We start from the raw sequence: 14,307 nt of genomic DNA, 5'->3' as shown, positions 1-14,307 counted from the left end.
AGGCCTGGACAGAGACCCCTTGCTGGAGCAGGCAGGCTGCAGCCTCGTGGGTTGGCTTTGGGCGAAGCGCCCTGCACTGCGTTCAGGCTTCGCGTGAGTACTCGCCTGCTTCTTGGCCTTGCTCCATTACACCAGGATCAGGCTGATAAGAGTCAGCTTTTGGGCAGGGATGCACAGCTCGGGTAGCCTCAGCCACTGAAAATGAGAGAAAAATCTTTTTGGGACGCTACCCACTGGGTGACGCTGGGTGCTGAGCCCTGCGCGCCCTCTCGCCAGCGGAACGCTGCCCCGTGCCGCTCCTCCATGGGCAGCATCCCTGCGGCTCCCAGGGCACGAGCAGTCCTTGTCCCACGGGCAGCTGGACACGGACCTGCCTGGTGCATCTCCCGCTGCGGCACGGAGCTGCATGGCAAGCAGAAACTGGCTGCTGGCCTGTGCCAGCCCCTTTCCCCAGGTAATTTGCTATGTAATGATTATAGAGTTGAGAGAAAGCAATTTCAGGAAAATGAGTTTCTCTGCAGAAGGAATTGAATAGAGGAACTACCATAACAACCCAATACAATCATTTATTTTAAAAGCTGATGGCACTATATGAAGCAAGCAGAGACAATTTAGAGGCAATTCTCTTCTCTGCAGAGACAGCACCACCTTCCCCAGGTCTGGGGCACGGGCAGGAGCTGTGTCTTGCATGCTGCAGAGACCAGAGGCTCTTGCTGCAGAGAAGCAAATCTCAAGACTGCCGAGGGAAAGGGTGACAACTCACAGCCCCTGTGACCACACACCTGCCCTCGCCGCCCTCCCGTGTTCCCGTGTCTCGGGGAACAGCAGGTCTCGCGGCTGTCATTCCCTTCAGACACCTTGCGCTTCCCGCATAAGAAGCTTTACACCCTGCTGGATGTAAAGCAAAAGGCCAGAGGCTAAGCTAAATTAAAGCCTGGAAAGGAAAAGTACTATTACAGCAGAGAAACGCAATGAGCCAGGGAGCTCTGCAGCCTGTTTCCTCACCTCTTTCGTCAGAGGAGCACAGAGAAATGTGTCCCAGCTCCACTGGACACTGTAACGATGAGAAGCGTTGGAAGCTCTCACTGCTAACCTTGAGCAGGGTATTTTCATCTGCTGCACCTTCCAGGTTATGACTGCCATTCTCACAGGTGACTCACAAGACGCAGATTTACTCGGTACTCACGTCTTCGTGCTTCTTCAGAGGACTGGCAGTCAGAAGAGGGCTGGGCCCTGGATTCTCATCAATTGCCTAATGAATGTAGAATTTAAAGATGTCAGGGATAAAATGGTTTCATTAGCTGTATCATGTTCCAGCGCAAAGCTATCCTGAGGGAATTCTTCTCAGAGATGAGTCAAAGAGGAATCACTGTTAAGGAGCAATTAATATTATGTTCATTCTTCTCCATTCCCAAACACAGCTCATTTTGTCACTTTGTCGGCTGACTCTGTCCTTCCAAGTTGCCGAGGACCCACTAAACCCCAGGAAGGGAAAAGGGAAAGACGCAGTCAGGACACTGGCTGGCATTTCTCCCCCTGCTGTACCCGTGCCCTCTGCAGTCAGTCGCAGCCCTGGTGCAGCGCAGGGGGTTACCCCACGAGTGGCAGCCGCGTGGGGACAGTGTCTGGGACACGGGACAAGCCCTGCAGCATCGCAGACACTGCGCTGAGCGGCAGAGTCCCGGGCACAGTGGCTGCTGCCTGACGGCTCACCCATGAGCTGGGCTCACCCGAACCGCCGGAGAGGTCCTGAAAATGGGGATGTGATGGGCATCACAGGAAAGGCAGAGGCCAGATGATCAGGCTACGCCTGTGCGGGAACCGATGCTGGAGGCTGATCCATGCTCTGGCCTCGCGCCCACCCTGGGTGGCTGGTCCTTGCAGGGCCACCTCCGCTGGGTACCTTGAGGAACTCTACAGGTGTTGCCCGAACTCCTGAATTACTGAATTCTGATTTAGCGTTTAACTGTATGTTACAGAAGTATGTGCACAGAGTTTAGGTCAAACTGACCCACCCTCTCCAGTCCTCAAAATTAATGAACAAAAGGACTTCTAATCAAGAGAGTCAGCCTTGGGAAACAGGGAAGAGGTAGTGATAAGAACACCGTTATCTAAATTGTGCAGAAAGAAGCCTCCAAGCGAGGAAGCTCTGGCTGCAAGAGGAGACAAGGTGCTGCAGCCCACAGAAAATCAGTTGCAAGTAGGACAAAGGTAATTGCGGTAACGGGAGATCGCGACCTCCAGTCCAACAGAGCTCCCGAGCAAGGGCAACCCCCCTTCCCCGCTCCGGGAGCACATGCAGCTGGAAAAAACTTCAGCAGTGCTGTCTGAGGATGCGCACTAATTGCATTAGAAGTGAGAAACTTGTAATTAATCCTTTGTGTAAATGAAAATGTATATGTGATTACTATGAATATACAAGTACTTCACTGTCTATAGTGTGCCCCCAAGCAGCCTGGGGTGTGTTAGGAGGAAAGATCCCCCATGCACCCAGTGCTGCAATAAACCGATGTCAGCTTTCTGAAATGCCATTTGGTTTGGAGAGTTCTCCTGGTTAAGATTTTCGGTTACACGGGGACCAGGGTGACAGCACAGCAGAGAAAGCCCTGTCAGTCGGCTCCCGTGCCTCAAGCTGTTACCCTGTGCTTGGTTCGGTATAATCACTATGGATCGTTAGCATCGAACAGCAGCTGTGCAACATGGTATTGTTAAGGGAAGGTTAATCAGGAAGTCCAGGAAGGAACTAAAAAAAGAAATATCTTCTTGCAAAGATGGAAATGAAACCAAACTTGCCAGAAGAAGCTGAACTGTGGTCAAGACAAGTCCATACAGGGAAAGGTAAAGGAGGTTCAGTCCTCGATCATCTGTAACTAGAGAGGTGACCACTGTCTGAGACCCCCAGAGGTTTTCTAAAAATACCTGTAAGGAGCATGCACAATGCTTAACTAATACAGTACCACCTATGGAATGAATGCGCATGATTTTTCCAAGAAATGTAATGCATAAACATATATATATGATCTGTATAATCTTGCCTGAACGTAGCGCATGGCACACACGCTAAGTGGAACGATCCCCCGTGCATCCAGCACCACAATAAAGGAATGCCTGCTTCTTCGTGCTGCCCTGGGGCCACGTGTAAGAGTTTTCACATTCCTGATATTGGTGACAAGACCACGGCCAGAGGAGCCTGTGCTCGGTTTGGCTCAGTCAGGCCCATCAGCAACACCTTACAGCCCCTTGCCTTCTTGGGGCACAGCCCAGCATCGCTATTGCCATCTGCAAGCTGCAGCAATTCACCACTGAAGATGGCACAGGAAGGACCAGCAGGAGACCGGGCAGAGCCAAACGGTGACCCGGGCTGGCCTCGCGTCCCCGCCAGCGGCTGCAGCCTGGCCCAGACAGGCAGCCTGCCACTGCGCTGTTAAATACAGCTCCCCTTGCTCTTCTGACAGCCTGGATGAAGTCACCCGCTGATGTAATGCCGGCTCAGGGGCTGCGGGTCTTGCCTGCTGCTGCACAGTATTACTGTCTTGCTTGCAGCAGGGAGCCAAACCTGCTCTAGCCAACTTCTTCCCCTATCAAAAAAAAAAAAACACCCAAAAACAAACCACCACACAAAAAAGCGCAGAAAACACCCCAACTCTGAAGTTTTCAGCAATTTCTTAATTTGACTGGCCTGAGGTACACCAGGGAAAAATACAAGTAATCCTTCTGCTCTGCCCTGCCAAGGCTTGCAGAAGACTGAAGAGGAAACCCAGATGTGTGGCAGCCCCCTTCAGAGCAGCTATCCAAGAGCAACCAAGGGCACTGCAGCAGAATTAAGAGTTCAGCTCATAAACCCTCTGTAAGACGGCACTGAGAGCCATGAGGGAGCAGCCTGGGGTCCTGCAGCTGGACCTGTGCTACTGTCCCATCAGAGGACAGCTAAACAGATATACTTGCCTGGATCCTAAAAACATCCTTAAATGTACTGCCTGCAGGTACTGGGATGGCATATACTTTATTTTTTTTCCCCCTCCTTTCCCTGTGCATGCTGTAATTTAGGCTCTTGGCATCCTGCAGAACCAGTCTGAGCCCTGGGAACCTGCACGGTGTGCTTTCACCACATGATTTGAGGATGCTGAGAACACCCCTCCCCCCGGGTGCTTTCCAGCAGGTGACACTACACTGTTTATTTGCATCGACAGGAGGGAAAGCTCATAATAAATTGCCTCTGGGGCTGCAGACGCGCTTGGCTTAGAGATAGAAAAACAGATACAGGACTGACAAAAAGATCTGGAAGCACCTTGCTCACACCCTGGTCAACACAGGACTTTCTTTCAGAAACTTGGCTGAAAGGCACCTCCTGCATGCTGGGGTGCAGCCCGGCCTTATCTCTGCTAATCAGCATATTATTCTCCTCTTGTCTTTATCAAATACCATCTTTAAACTGTTAGATTGCTGACTGCCAAGACTCCAAGTTAGCAAGCTGCAGCAGAGCCTTGGAGTTCTGGTGGTTCACAATGTCCTAATTTTCTTCTCGCATACCCTTTATACTGGAGGGTACTTGTGTCAGCATAGCTTTATCCTTCAAGTTTTCCTTCTCTGTGGAGTTTGTTCTTCTCCTTCAAGCCCTACGTCCATTTATAACCCGCAATCATATCTCCTCTCACCCTTCATTTTACTCGGCTAAACAAGCTACACCAGGCTTAGGGGGGGTTATTCCTCCCCTTCTTTCCCAGGTTGAATTGTCTTCAGTGTGAATGGCCCACTATGCTGGTGAGGTTATCAACATCTGCTGCCTCCCCTGGGACAAGCTTGCTGGATAAAACTTTTAGCAGCTCATCACACTTCTATTCTTACCCACTGAAAGCCCCTCACTTACTGCAAATGTTACGCAGTGAACGCATGAACTTTCCTCCCACCAAAGTTATCTCCCAAATTTGATCAGAATTTCTAAGTAGCTTAATTTCTTCCTGAAGCTCAGTTGTTTGGGGAGGGAGTAGTATTCATCCGAGTCACTTACCCTGGCTCTGTGTTCCCTGATGTTGCTTTAACAGGGGCAGGGACGTCCTTCACGAACCTGGAGAGTGCAGTAATCTCACGAAATTGTACCCCTGGACTCTGACACCATATGTTAAACCTGCTCTGAAAACTCCTTTTGGGTCAGATTTGTTCAGTACAATTACACAACTACCAATTCCATTCCTTCGGAGTCCAGCCCTTGCCAGCACGCTGACTTTTCCACACTGATTCTCCAGCTGCAAATTTCCCCCCTTTTCCTTCCACAGCAAGTCCATCCCCAGCAGAAAGGTCATGCAATCTAAGCAATTTCAAAGCAGCAAATCCCACAACAGTCTTCCATGTCCTCACTCAACTCTTTAAAATCTTTCCAGACATGCTAAATTCCACCCTGTGATGCTTAGAGATAGGCACAAGCACCTGACGGTACAGGCAGTACTGGGCGATAGGAAAGGCCACCCAAGGTGACCTCTTGAAGGTCACTCAGTAAACACCCCTACACCCCACATTCGTGCTGGGAGGGTCAGCAGCCCGCTACGTTGCTCGAGCGATGCCGGACTGACTGCAGGAATACTTGTTGAACCATACACCAAAGCCAAAGCGCTGGCTTCTCAGGCATGCACAGCACCCAGCGTCCCCCCAAGAACTGCATTTAAATGCCTACAGAAGCGAAGCTGAAGAGTTGAATCGAAACAAAAAATTGTTTTGAATAACGAACAAAAAAAGGGAAAAAACTTGTTCTGTGCTTGTGGGCTTTAGGAGTAGGGGGAAATGGCAGGTGCGGAGGGTCTCTGGTTCAGCAGCGTGAGGTGTCTCTGTGGGCTGTTGCTTTCGTTTGGTGCCCAGGTGCAGACAAATGGCACAAATTTTAATTAACACACATCCTCATGTCAACGGCCATCAGAGATGTAGCATGTCATACTGACAAGCAGATATTAGTCTTTCCAAAGCAATCCCATGGTCAACGACTCTGCTAATCATCCCTTTCATTCCTTTGTCCTTTTGCTCTGCAAAGCCCATGGCAGTGGGGTGCTGGCAGTCACCCCGCTCCTGGCAGCCCTGCTCCAAGACTGAGACTACAGACCATTGCTCAGCCCCCCAAGCAGGTGACTTGCATGTGTTTTGTGTTTGTTTAGTGCACTTTTGCTAAAGGCTTTTTCTTGCTACCAAAAGCACATTTACTTTTGCCATTATTACCCACAGGCTGAGCATGACTTCGGGTTATTCACCATGTACTCCACGTGGTGCTGGCTGATAGTTCTAGCTGCAGTGGGTCTAAAGCTTTACAGACTTGCCTTTTTTTTTGTGTGAGAAGAGATGCTCCAGTCCCACCTCTAAGGTGCACCTCTGCAGCTAAGCCCCCCCACGAAGCTGCAAGAGCAGGAAGAGCGACTCAAGCACACAGCGACATGGACCTACTGCAAGCGAAGGAGGGAAAGGCAAGGGCGATGCTGGCACTGACCACTTGTCACACAGGAGACCCTCATCCTGCAGCCTGAAGGTGCTCCCAAAGCGGGGTGTCAGGGGGAAGCCTGACCCAGGTGGCTCAGGCCAGGGAGAGCAGCTCTGCTCATGCCACCACCTGCGCGCAGACAGATATCTGGCAGCCTCCGCAGCCTACACGTTCCCCCCGCAGGGAACTCTGCAGCCTGACCAAACCCAGCAGCAAGACAACTGCCTGACCTGCGGAGCCCTTGGCCTTCTGGCATGGAGTCTTCCACTCCATTAGCTTCTCCTCTCCCCAGGGGGCAAGGGGGAGGCGAGGGTCAGCAAAATCTTTATCAACTGTCAGAGCCTACAGTTCCAGCAGATGTTTTTAGTGAACCTCAGCCCTTGCTCTCCTGCCTTCGTGCTGCTCTGCAGAGGCCGAGCTGGGGATGTTTCTCCCGGGATTTCATCCCAGTCGTTGAACAGTCCACATTAGTAAAACAGGTGCTGTCTGATTTCCAATAAGGAGCGCTAACATGGGCTCATTTGGAACGTAAGCATTTCTAAGACACTTAGCGTGGCGCATTTGTGGCCAGCAGGGCTCCCCAAAGCCAGGCTGTGCCCTCCTCACCCTCTGCAGCATCCACAGAGGCCGATGGTGCTCCCTAACTACATCTGCGGGACACAGCTACACGAAAACTGCTCTCTGCTCTGGTCTTCTGCTCCCAGAGGGGTCACTGAAGTCCATGCCAGGGGCTGCAGAATTTTAGTATTTCTGGTTCTTTCTAAAGATTGAGAACTGTTGCATTTGCAGAACGTTTTTGCATCAAGCGCTTCCCTGGGGACCCATCCTTGGCAGGGCTGTGGGTCTGTAGGGTATAAAATCTAGTTGCAATCAAGGTCCTACTAGAACATTAGCCACCTGCAAAGATATGTAGGTCTCTTGATTCTCATTAGAGCCTGCTAAACAACCTGATAAAATTAACTCCGTGCATTCAAGGGGAGCTTTCACTTTTTCTGCACAGTTAACTTGACAGTATTCCATGTAAATCTGTCATTATTCAGCTCAGCATCTTCTCATTCAGCAAGAAAAAGCTGTATCCAGTAGTAGGCGGATTCCTGCCAACCTTGCCTTGCAAGATGTTTGAGTCAGAGGCTACTCAAACCGCCTTGCTTCTTGAGAGAGAAAAAAAATGAAAGGTTTCCCCAGCCAGCAGTGTCATTTTTCCGGTACTCGCTGCCTGGCTGTGTGACTTACTTCCCCTCCAGCACCGAGGGACACAAAGTCATGGCCAGTGCCATTAACCAAAACCATCTGTCTTGAAACTCACTCATACAGCCTGGTTTTTAGTCCACAGTATGGATCCTAATTAACTAATTATACATTTTAATTAACTGTAATTGCAGTCCCTACTTACAAAATAATTTTTTGTAATTGCAGAACAAGGAGAAAGCTGTTATGAAGTACAGATTCAGTTAAAGCAAAAACCGCTTCGGAGAGCTTCTGCCTGGCCCCAGTCCACGCGGTAACCATCAAGCCAGAAAACTCCCACAACCACGAATCAGTCCAAGTGGCATCGTGGGAAGGAGCAAGCAGCAAGGATGGGGACGGAAGGATCGGGAGGGTGGATCTTACTGTGTTCTCTGTTCTCCTGGCAGAGCCAGCAGGGTCTGCTACCTCGGCTCTGAGGCCCCCAGCATCACCGAGGCCGATGGAAAACCTGGCATAACTTTGGCGTGACAGTACGAATCACTTGAATTTGCTTGTGAAACCAGGCTCCCTGTAGGAGCGCCTCGGACAGGTGAAGTAGTTGCTCTCCTGCCCCAGAGAGGCATTTCTACATGCACTGCTGTGGTGCTAGAAGGGGCAGAGTGCGGGAGAGGAGCAACACCTCTCAAACACTACAGCAGCACTTCGAAAGTTAGGAATTAGCTAACTTAAGTGTTAGGAATTCTGTCAGGCGTGGGATGCACCACCATGGTAAGTCCTGAGAGAGAAGACAGGGCTGCAGAAATCCCTGCAGGTCTCAAGCCCTTTACACCCGGCTGGACCAGCCTGCACGTGTGTGCAGCCCGACATCTTCTTTTGCACCAAGGATCCCCTTGTCCCCCTGGAGCCAGTCTGCATTTCCCCAAGCTACAAAGTGAAAAATCTCTGATGCATCTAGACGCAGAACCGAGCTCCCCCTTATGCCAGCAATGATGCTCTATTATTTCCCAATGCTAGGGCCAGCAGCGATGCTCTAAGGCACAATATTTAGGGGAGTAAAATTTCAAAGTAGCCTTTCATTAACCTTTCTTATTTATGTTCTTCCCATAAATTCAGATGAGGTCATTACTAAGAGCTCGGATTTAAAGCAGTGGCCTTGATTCCTCCCCAAAGGATCACCTAAAACTTGAACAAAATTTTTCCCTTGTCTCTGGCTATTTTCTTTCTGCATGCAAGCAGTTTGGCAAAGGCACCCTTCCTCAGGGCAAGCGGGCTTTCCGCAGCTCAGGAATTAACAGATCTGTGGGAGCAGTGGGTGCCAACTAGGAAAGGAAAAAAAGAAAAGGGGGGGGGGGTCACTTTGAAACTGCTACAGTACCTAATCATTGCATCAGATGCATATCATCACAATTTACTCTCCTGAAACAAGAGACTTGGCTGTTTGCCAGAAGAAAAAATGCTCTTCAGAAGTCAGCGCTCTCATCAAGTGCAAGACTTGAAGGAAACAAGGACATTTCTCTACATGACAAAACATCCTTGGCACTGACTACTTCCACATGCCTTCTCAGTTCCTATCACTTTCTTTGGCTTCATAGATGTTTTCCACCTTGATGTCTTCTGGATGCAGAGCCTCCCTCTGAACTGCCCATTCCTGTGCTCCTAAGCACTCCTTTTGCAGCAAAGATACTGGATATTTCCCCTCTCCTGAGGCACCCACTGGACCCTGCGGTGCTGCCACTGCCCACCCTGAGCAGCTGCTGCAACCCTGCCCCACAGCCACACGTGTCACCCGGGTCCTGCTCCCACCAGGAGCGGTTCTAAGCTTCCTGCCATGCCGCTGCTGCTCGAGCAGCGTCCAGAGGGCACCCACAGCCAGCTGAGCCGCACGCTGGGGGGGCAATAGCCTGCTCCTGCTGCCCCCCTCCAGCAAAGCTGCCATCCCACCCGCAGGGCAGCACCTTCGCCTTCTTTCTGGCCCTGCCAGACAGTCCTTCCAGCAACCGCTTGAGGAAAAAGGATCCACCTTTGTGCTAGGGTCAGTCCTATGTCACGTAATAACGCACCTCATACTAGTCACAATATATATATACACACCTGCGGGAGATGGTGATTTTTCTTTTGCTGCACAGTTAGGGGGAAGAGAAATCATATCCCACAGAGCCTTCAGAGGTAAAAAGCGTATCATCTTAGAAAAGGATGAGGCGCTGAGCTCTGTCAGCTGGAAATGGTTCACACAACAAATTGGTCTTGGGTTGAAATATGTAACTCCTGGATGTGACTAATTGCTCACCTCCAGCCTACCTTAGGTGCACGGCTGGCTGTGTGACCGCAGCTGAGCCCCTCCGTTCCAGGCTGAAATGCAGTTTGTGCTACTAAGCAATACATCTAGGCGAGACAGGGATAGTCAAGATGCAGATGGCAAATATTAGCAATAAACTACAGCCCTGCATAAACCATGAACAGCTTTGCCCTTTCCTCCTCCGCTCTCCCAGTAGCAAACATACGCATCACTGTCAGAAGAGTCCTGGGGGCTGGGGAGGGGGGGACACATCCCCCAACACCATTCAGCCTGCATCTGGGCTGCACCACGAGCCACTGAGCCGCCGTTTATCATCTTCAACATCTTTTCCCATCACCACAATATTAAGCCCCAGTCCAGACAACAACACACCCTCAGCATTTCTCCCAGCAAAGAACAGTTATCCTTGAGGCATAAATAGCACAAGTGTAGAAAAATGGCCTATTATTTCCACCCTATTTCCAAGGCGGCTAATTATTATGTTTGTTTCACTAGGCATAATTTGGTAACAAAGCTTTGCAAATAGACTAAAGCTACAGCGATATTAATAATTAGATTTTAAATGTGTAACAGCTTACCAGCAAACGCCTCCTTTGCGGTGAGGCTCTTGTGCTGCTCCCCTTCCTGCGAGTGCATCCAGCAGGGAAGGTCGTCGTGCATGGAGTGGAGCGGTGGGGAAATAAATTGCATGAAAACGTTACCCTGAGCTACTTCTCCAAGGATGCTGGCAGCAGAGTTAGGAGCTGAAGTCCTATGTGACGGGGAGGAGGATGCTACGCAGCATTTCCACCAGCAAGTATGGGCTCACACGAACCACTCCACTGGCATCCCACCACGGTGGGTTTGCCGCTGGTCAAGGGTGGGCAGGCAGCAAGAGTCTCGCTGAGAGCATTAACATCTCTGGTGATGCCACTGGGTGTGGGAAAGGCACCCAGCCCTTTTGCAAAGCCTAGGGCCCAGGCAGCAGCTCTCCTGGAGCCCGAGCTATCAGCCGGGGAAGGACTGTTGAGCATCAATAACAGTTAATTCTTATGCAAATGCATGAATGACACATGAAAAATATTTTCCAACTTCACCCATTTTCCAAGCTCAGTCAAGATTTGAGTTCTGCTTCTTGAAGCAGATAAAAGAAGTTTTCACTTTAAAAAGAAAAAAAAAAAGTGGGGGGGGGGGAGATATTTACACATCTATAGTGAAAAACAAGAACTCATTTGAAAAACGGAGGATGTTAGTTAATCCTTACAAACAGTTCACCGAACGGGCCCGGGGAGAAGGGACAGACACCATAAATATGTCAAGCTGAGGCACAAGATAAGCTCAAGGAGAACCAAATGGTTAACGAGACTAAAAGAGAAAGTTATTTGAACTATGTGTGAACTACCCTTATTAGCACACTAAAAGATCCACCCTGGAGCAAAGAGAGCCCCCTACTACCAAAGCCACCTCACCACAGACCAGGAGCAGTGAAAAATAAGAACACTACCTTTAAGTGGAGAGGAGGCTTGTTAAGAACCAGTGAGAATTAAGCGGGACTAAACGTAATTGTAAACAATTGTTCATAAAATGTTTTGCCACGTGTTTGCACCACCGAGCCCCCATCTCTGCGCAGACACCCAACACCTGGTATTTTGGCTTTCACACAGGGGATGAAGAACCCAGGTTGGGGGTAACAAAGCCATTTCACATCCCGTCAGTCAGGGCTGCACGGGGCTGACAGAAAGGGCAAGACTTTAATTACTACACAAGCGATGGCATTCAGCAGGAAAAGCAAAATGTCCAGGGCTTATTGCCTGGACACGTGTATTCCACAGCCTTTCCTCACACCACGTTCTGATGTGGAAAGGGGATGCATCGCATCATAAAATGTTCATATTTCCACAGTGGGTATTTGACATTTTCCAGAAATATTAGTAATGACACCACAGTTAGAATAAAAACATCCGAGAAATTTGAATATTAAGAAATATTTCTTATATAATTACTCCAAAAAGTACTGAGCTAAGGAGGAAACCAAACTACATGCTGTGAGCATCAACCATTTCTTTTTTTCTCTCTTCTTTTTCCTTTTTTCTCTCTTTCTCTCCTTTCTTCCTGTGCGTTTGATATAACGAAGGATCAATGAACCCAACAGGGAGCCCCTGGGCGCTGCTGGGTTGTGCAGTCCTTTGGGGCAGGGGACAGCCTTGGTTCGGCTGCCAGCTGGGGCTCGCCTTTTCGGCACTGCAGCCCTCACAGACAGACAGATCTTGTAGTAAGTCCCGACGATGCAGATATCTTTAATTTTTGAACCAGAGAGACAGTTTCAAAAGTCAGCATAAACTGTAAAGCTCACAAGGTGCTGTGTTTACACGCCCAGTTACCTGGCTTAAGGTTGTTGTGGTTTAACCCCAGGGCCTGGTTTCAGGGTAAGGTTCTTTCTGGAGTCCTGCCAGTCTCCCAGGAGCTGTGCCACAGCTAGCCCCCGTGAGCCTGCACTAGCCACTCGGACCAGCACCGAGCATCCCTTCCCACCTTGCTCTGTGCCTTGCACGGCTTCTTCACAAGGCCTCCGACCGGCAGGTCCCACACACCCCAGCAGAGACCAGTGCCACCATCTGCTGTCCCCGGCTCGGCACAGAGCCCCGCTGTGGAGCTGGCAGAGGGGGGGGTTGAGTGATGGGTGACAGCTAACATCACAGCTTTCCAGCAGCTTAAGCTCAGGGGATGTGACTCAGTAAAACTCACTTAAGTATTATGCTGCACTGGTAGTGCCTAATTAAATGCTAATGAACCAGAGGGCAAAGTGTTCAGAAGCCAACACTGTCAGTCACAGGATGGGGATTTTTTTGCCTGCTGTGAACAACACAGTGGCCTGAGCGTGACATTTTTCTACACGGCAGTATTTATCTGCTATGTAGTTCTTTACCAGAGCTGCCTTTCAGCTAACTGGTATGAAGCTGGACGAAGGACATTAAGTATTTTGACTACTCCAGTAATGCAACCAGTGCCTGTTCTGCAACAGGCACCAGCTGCACAAGATTTACCAGATCCCTGTTATACAGCAAACGTTACTCACGTATTTAACTCACTCGGTAAAGGCTCTAAGTTTAGAAAAGCAGCTTGCCAATAAATCACCTCTAACACAACAGTGGAAAAAAATTGATGTTATTTCAGCCTCAAGATTGTTTTTCTTACTGAAACCCCAGTATTACAGCTTGCACATGCAAAAACCCCATCATTTTTCCCAATGCCAAGGGAAAAACTTTGCTTTTGTCATCTGTGAGATTATGAGTCAGCCCCATGTTTGCAGGCAAGGAAAGAAAAAAGTTCTTTATCTGCACTTACAAATCCTCTTGGGAGCTGCTTTTTGCTGCGGCAATGCGCAGCCGTAGGACTGCGGCCAGCCCCGTCCCCTCGCCGCCCAGGGCAGCGTGCTGAGCCGCGCAACTGCTCCAGGTTCAGCTCCGAGCACGCCCGCTGCCCTCGGTAAGGTTTGGGTGCCGCAGTCAAGGGCTGCCTTTGCCCGTGAACAGATTCCCCTCCTTCCTTCTCGTCCTAGCGAGGTTTGTCAGGCTTTGTGAAATGAAAGGGAGGCAACGAACAAAGACTTTTGACATTTGTCATGTTTTTCACAGCCCAGAGCTGGGTTTTGCTCCGAGCACCCCAGGGAAAGGGGTAGCAGCTGTTGTAACAGGGATGCTGTTACTGTCACCCTTTGAAAAAAGACATTTCCATAAGGCCAGAAACCACAGCACGTACAACGACGTATTTCTGCAAAGTCAGTTTTGCCTCCTGACAGGGACACATGTCTGCTGATGAGGCGCCTGTTACTTTTTTTTTTTTTTTTGCCTTCTGGCATTGATTAAAGCTTTTGAGCACCTTCTCACCACCACTAAGGCTGACCCCAGCCCCAGCGAAGCACAGCCCCCGATGGCTGCCAGCCGCAGCGCTGGGCTGGGGCACAGCCAGCTGCCTCGGAGCCCTTGGCCACGGGACGGGAGGAACTCGAGGGCAGGAGCAGGTGGGAAGCACCTCGGGGTGGCAGAAGTCCCCGTTCCCCCATCCCCAGTGACGCCAGCGCACTGCCTAGCTGAGGACCAGCAAGAGGACCGGTGCGGCAGGGCTGCCCTATAGCTCTTGGCAGGACCCTGGGTCTACCTTGACCCTGCAGAGCACTCACCATCGCGGCCACTGGGATCACCTCTGTCCTCAGCTCAGCCCACACCTGAGAGAGGGAATCCTTCCCCCTGGCCTTTTACAGGGCCCTGGTGCAGCCCCTGTTCCAGCTGAGGGCAATGAGCATCCCAGCAGCTCTGCCTCCTGCCCTGCCTGCAGGCACATGCTGCTCTCTCCTGCCTGTCTTCCCTTCAGGAGGCAAATTAGCTCC

The 14,307-nt window shown here is 50.4% G+C and overlaps 1 long non-coding RNA gene across 1 annotated transcript; it reads right to left on the bottom strand.

Annotated features, from left to right (window-relative positions):
• On the bottom strand, positions 1 to 10,816 carry LOC119158266. Its single transcript, XR_005107820.1, has 3 exons — positions 10,520 to 10,816; positions 1,006 to 1,252; positions 1 to 195 (listed from the first exon to the last, which is right to left on the bottom strand). It is a non-coding gene; the product is annotated as an uncharacterized LOC119158266 (long non-coding RNA).
• Positions 10,817 to 14,307: the final 3,491 nt, after the last annotated feature.

The sequence above is a fragment of the Falco rusticolus genome, chromosome 16 (genome assembly GCF_015220075.1).
Source record: "Falco rusticolus isolate bFalRus1 chromosome 16, bFalRus1.pri, whole genome shotgun sequence".
In the NCBI taxonomy this organism is placed as follows: Eukaryota; Metazoa; Chordata; class Aves; order Falconiformes; family Falconidae; genus Falco; species Falco rusticolus.
This window is presented reverse-complemented; position numbering and strand designations above follow the sequence as displayed.